Consider the following 6000-nt stretch of genomic DNA (forward strand, 5'->3'; position numbering starts at 1 on the left):
TGCATGCTGCACTGTACATAGAATGTTTGAAGGCACAGGTCCCTGTCCCGTTGAGCTTACAATCTATTTTTTGGTGCCTGAGGGACAGGGAGACAGTGACTTGCCCAAGGTAACAAGGCAAATAACAGGGATTGAAGCAGGCTCCCCCTAATTCAAACTGTGTCATTTTTTTCAGTCAGTGTTTTATACTCTCCGAGCGGCTCCATCAGCACCTTTTTTTGGGTTGATACCACTATGGTTTTCTAAAGCAGATTTTCAACCGGTGCTTCATTGAGCCCTGAGGTTCTGTGAGGTTCTGTGAGGTTCTGTGAGGTTCTGTGAGGTTCTGTGAGAGGCTGATATTTTATTCCTCGACACCCAATCATTTTATTTAATATTGAAAAAAGTTTATTAAACAAGCCACGATAATGTTATTAATCACATATTATATAGAAAGCTGTTAGTTAATTTAGAAAATATAAGTGCTACCACAGCACAGGCATTTTTTTATACCCAGGATACATGAGCTGTGGTTCATTGTAGTCCTAATACATTTTAACAGGTTCCATGGAGTCACTGTACACTTTTAAAGGGTACCACAAGTCTTAAAGCAGCAGTACAAGCTGCCATTTTTTCCCCGCCTTTAATATGTGCATCTATACAATCCACACAATTTAGATAATTAGCTAAGTTGCAGATCGATCTGTTCTCCTGTGATTGATTGGCGAAGATTCACTAAATGGCTGTCAGTGCAGCAGAATAGGACCAAAGATGCTAAATTCTGTGGGGAAGAACATGTGACCAGGAAGTCACTAGATACAATTGGTGCACTGCTAGAGAGCGGGCAGGGCTCAAAAAGTGGTGTGCCAGTGCCTGTTTCAGAAGAGGAAGGGGATGTAACTTTGTAAATGGTTGCTATAGTAACAAAAATGTGTGTTACATTATAATACATTAAAAATGTTTTTCAGAGTGTTTTTCTTTATTTAAATGCTACATGTATTTTCTCATAGTATGGAACTGATTTATTTAAACAAGAAACACACGTAGGATATTGCTTGGGCTGCAGTTTTAGTAGGTTGAATACAATTGTTCTAAGGGATACTAAAGAACTGGATCTCTGATACTTTGGTATTGCTGCTTAATTAATTACTTAGTCATATACAATTGAGTTACTCCTAACAAATGCAGTATGCATCGTGGATTCTGCAATAATAACAATTATTTTTATTTGATTAAGTTCGTAGTTAGGATTCTAGATCGGCATTTGCCAAGTTAACGCACATGCCTTAAACGGTAGAGTAACCACTGCAGTGCATGTGATTGCTGTATATGGTTAACCCAGAGGCGCTCAACTCCAGTCCTTATGATGACACCAACAGGTCAGGTTTTAAGGATATCACAGCTTCAGTACAGGTGGCTCAATCAGTGGCTCAGTCTTTGACTGAGCCACTGTGCTGAAGCTGGGATATCCTTAAAACCTGACCTGTTGGCAGGTCTTGAGGAGTGGGGTTGAGAACCTCTGGGCTAAGGGCTTTCACTTTACAGCTATAACACTACATAGGGGGGGGGGAGGGAATAGAGATGAATGAAACATTCGTCCCAGCTCACAAACCATGCAAACATTGTCGGTTTAAAAAAATAAAAAATGAAACAGTGTGTGAATCAGATGGAACTGAGTTCCCCAAGCATTTCAATTACTACTGCTAACTCCCATCCAGAGGCTGAAATATGATTTCTAAGAGAGGGGGAGAGGCAGAGTATGAGAGAAAAGGGGAGTATTTCTCTCTCTCTCATATATTTCAGACTCTGGGTGGGAGTTAACATCACTAAGCAAAATAAAAAAAAAATGCTTGTTTATTGTGACTGAGGTGCAATACCGTAGCAAATTAATGGGGGAAATGTGTGATTTCTGAGAAACTTTTAGCCAAGTTCTGCGAACTGATCCACCTGGAATTTAATTGGTGGCAATAACGCAAACAAGTTGGCGTATGCATTTTGAGTTGTTTCTCATATCTCTAATAGTGAATGTGCTCATGTGCATGTAATTTCCCAGAATCCCTTGCTGCAGTAGGAGCACTGTATGCTAGGTGATAATGGTGAAAGGCAGGCTGCAGACCTGTCTAAGACACGTGGATGTGCTCATAAGTGATATTTTTTTTTGCTGTAGGCTGTACAGTGGAGCGTTTTTGTCACAGTTTTACCCACCATCACATATTTAATGTGAGGTTGAAACCTATTACAGCTTTAAATTGCAAATCCAGTATAACCAAACTCGCAGTGCTGTGACCCAGAGTGGCAGACCTGTCCGAGACATGTGAATGTGCTCACACTTGGGTTTTATGATATTCTAATGAATCAAAAATATAGTGATAGCAGCATCTCTCGGTGGGAGATGACCTGTTCTTGCGATATTTCGGGATTGGGGGTGCAGTGAGAGCATCTCTGATGCTGTCGCTATGCCTCTCACTCTCCCTGTGTCTCCCTCTCTTTCTACTTCTGAATGACGACTTAGGCTGCGTCCATAGATAGGCAGACCGCGCGGAAGCATCCACACGCTGAGCGATCAGATTGCCTAAAGGCAGTGATCGCGTCTATACAGCATGCGTGTGCGCGGAAGTGGGAGGGGGCACGCGATGCGCGTGAAATCAGTCAAAACTGGTTTCTTGCGCAAAGTGTGGTCACGTGAGCGGTTTGCCCAGTGAGCGCGAACCAGCTCCGTGACGTCACTGGCCCGCCCATAAACACGCCCCCGGATGGCGCGTGTACTAAGGTAAGGGAAAGCACTCGCTTTCCCTCAGCATCCATGCGCCTCCGCACAGCTGCTGTGTCTATGGATACAGCCTTAGAGGGAGGGGGAGGAGCCTCGGGAAACATTGAGAGAGCAGCGGCAGCAGTGAAAGGTAAGAACTCCACCTGGGACACTTGACCCCGTCCCCACCCTTCCCCTGTTGCACTTAAGCTCTTCCTCTCTCCCCTTGGGACCCTTAACCCCTTCCTCTCTCCCCCTGTGACCTTTAACCCTATCCCCACCCTTTCTGGGGCACTTTACCCCTTCCCCACCCTCACTAAGGGTCCATTAACCCTTTTCATTGCTCCCCCTGGGAGACTTAACTTAAGAAGGGTGACCACCCGTCCCCCTTTTACCGGGACAGTCCCGGTTTTTTGAGAGCTGTCCCGGTTTCCTGTTTGTCCCGGAAATGTCCCGTGTTTTCCTCAATGTGTCCCCGTTTTTTTTTTTTGGTCGCCGGCGGTGTGCGAGTAAGCTGCGGTGCGCTGTGCACGAGTCTGCGGCGGCGCGGAGGAGGAGACTGCAGCAGCCCAGCTGGTAAGTATTTTTTTTTTAATGCCAGGGGTTGGGCTTGTGTTACGTGGAAAATGGGTCTTGCTGATTGGATGCGGCCCGGCATTGTACAAAGTCCCGCCCCCCCAGCAGTTTCCTACCTTGTTGGCCAATCCCTGCATCCCGGCATTAAGCCGGGTGTGTGTGTGTGTGTACCAGTGTGTGTGTGTGTGTGTAACAGTGTGTGTGTGTGTGTGTGTGTGTGTACCAGTGTGTGTGTGTGTGTGTGTGTACCATTGTGTGTGTGTGTGTGTACATACCAGTGTGTGTGAACCTGTGTGTTTATCTATGTGTGTGTGTGTGCGTCTCCCTCACTCCCTCTCCCTGTGTCTCCCTCACTCCCCCTCTCCCTGTCTCCCCCTCTCTCCCTCCCCGTCTCCCCCTCTCTCCCTCCCCGTCTCCCCTCTCCCCCTCTCTCCCTCCCCGTCTCTCCCTCTCTCCCTCCCCGTCTCCCCCTCTCTCCCTCCCCCTCTCCGTCTCCCCCTCTCCGTCTCCCCCTCTCCGTCTCCCCGTCTCCCCCTCTCTCCCTCCCCGTCTCCCCCTCTCTCCCTCCCCGTCTCCCCCTCCCTCCCTCCCCGTCTCCCCCTCCCTCCCCGTCTCCCCCTCCCTCCCTCCCCGTCTCCCCCTCCCTCCCTCCCCGTCTCCCCCTCCCTCCCTCCTTCCCCCTCCTTCCCCCTCCCTCCCCCTCTCTCCCTCCCCCTCTCTCCCTCCCCCTCCCTCCCCCTCCCTCTCTCTCCCTCTCTCTCCCTCCCCCTCTCTCCCGCTCCCCTCCCCCGCTCCCCACCCCCTCTCTCTCTCTCTCCCTCCCCCTCTCACCATCCCCCTCTCTCCCTCACCCTCTCTCCTTCCACCTCTCTCTCTCCCTCCCTCCCTCTCTCTCCCCCTCCCCCTCTCTCCTCCCCCCTCTCTCCCTCCCGCTCTCTCCCTCCCGCTCTCTCCCTCCCGCTCTCTCCCTCCCCCTCGCTCCCTCTCTGTACCTGCCGTATACCCACACCGAAGAAACCTACCCTTCTTTCTTCCAGATCTGACTCAAGTTTCACACGGGAGACCTCGGACGACAGGTAGGGAGCACCCCCCCTCCAGTATAGTACCTTGAGGGACTGTGGATCAGGTAAGATCCCAGGCGGGATTGCTGCTTTAGAAATTGTGAAGAGGGGGCATCCTGACACTGGTTAAGGGGTTCAGAATCATTCACATCTGTTTTTTTTTTGTTCTATTAGTGAGGTACACACATACACATACACACACACACACACACACACACGTAACAAGGACTAATGGTAGTAAAGTATAAGTGTACTACAATAAATAAACTGTTATGTAAAAAAAAAAAATGTCCCGGTTTTTCATTTTCAGAATCTGGTCACCCTAGACTTAACGCATTCTTCTATTCCCCCCTTTGGGACACTAAACCCATTCCTCTTTTCCTCCTGGGACCCTTAACCCTTTACTTCACCCCCTCCCCCCCCCCCCCGAGACCCATAACTCCTTCCTCCCTCCCCCCTGGGGAACTTAACCCCCCCCCCTGCCTTCCATGCCTGCACTTTACAATCTCACCTCCACTGCTTCCATCACTCTCATCCTTTATGAAGATGTAAAAAAATGTATTAAAACAGACTTTGACAATTTTTGATTGTCGAAAAATGTGTTTCATATATTTGTAACATTTTATGTCAAAAATGTTATTAAATGGAGGGAGTATCTCGGGTGAGAGTGATGGGATGAGGCGTGGCTGAATTATGGAGATGTTAGGGAGATGGGAGCAGTGTTGGTGAGAAAAGTTGAAGTGCAGACATGGGAAGGGTTTGGGAATGGAGGTCTCTTTGTTCTAGTAAATCTAAAGAAAATGTATTTATTTTGAGAACACATTTTATTTAGATTTACTAGAACATTTTCAGACTTTTAGTTGAACAAATTTCTTGCAATATATATTATTGCGATAGATTTCTTAATATCGTTATCATGGCGAGAATTTTGATATCACCCAACCATAGCTCACGTGATATTTTTATTTGCTGTAATAGTGAATAGGAATGACAAGTACTGCAGTATTGACTAATTACCATTAGATGGCAGCATTGTGCAACTAACGTTGCACAAGCGTATTTTTTCTCACTTCTCTATAATTAATAATACCTTCTCATTGTTCTATAAATTAGAGTCCTACTTTATAATAAACATGTAAAGAAAGAGCAAAATGAAAGAACAAGACTTAATATACAATAGGAATATTTCAGTGTATTAACAAATATCAGAAAGTTAGTCCATTCAGAAATGTTATTTTTGAGTTTAGTTTTCCTCCAATTTTGTGTAATATATATATATATATATATATATATATATATATATATATATATATATATATATAAAGTAGATTTTACCAGATTGGAGTCCGGAAAAAACAAGACAGCACACAGTCCAGTAGTTCCAATGAAGCTGTATTCAAAGTAACATGGCACCACCTCCAACGTTTCGGTCATCCGAATGTGACCTTCCTCAGGGACGTGCACGTCCCTGAGGAAGGTCACGTTCGGATGACCGAAACGTTGGAGGTTGTGCCATGTTACTTTGAATACAGCTTCATTGGAACTACTGGACTGTGTGCTGTCACGTTTTTTCCGGACTCCAATCTGGTAAAATCTACTTTTTACATGTGCATATGGGACAAGCATCAGCATCTT

This window comes from Ascaphus truei, chromosome 8 (assembly GCF_040206685.1).
Source record: "Ascaphus truei isolate aAscTru1 chromosome 8, aAscTru1.hap1, whole genome shotgun sequence".
Lineage (NCBI taxonomy): Eukaryota > Metazoa > Chordata > Amphibia > Anura > Ascaphidae > Ascaphus > Ascaphus truei.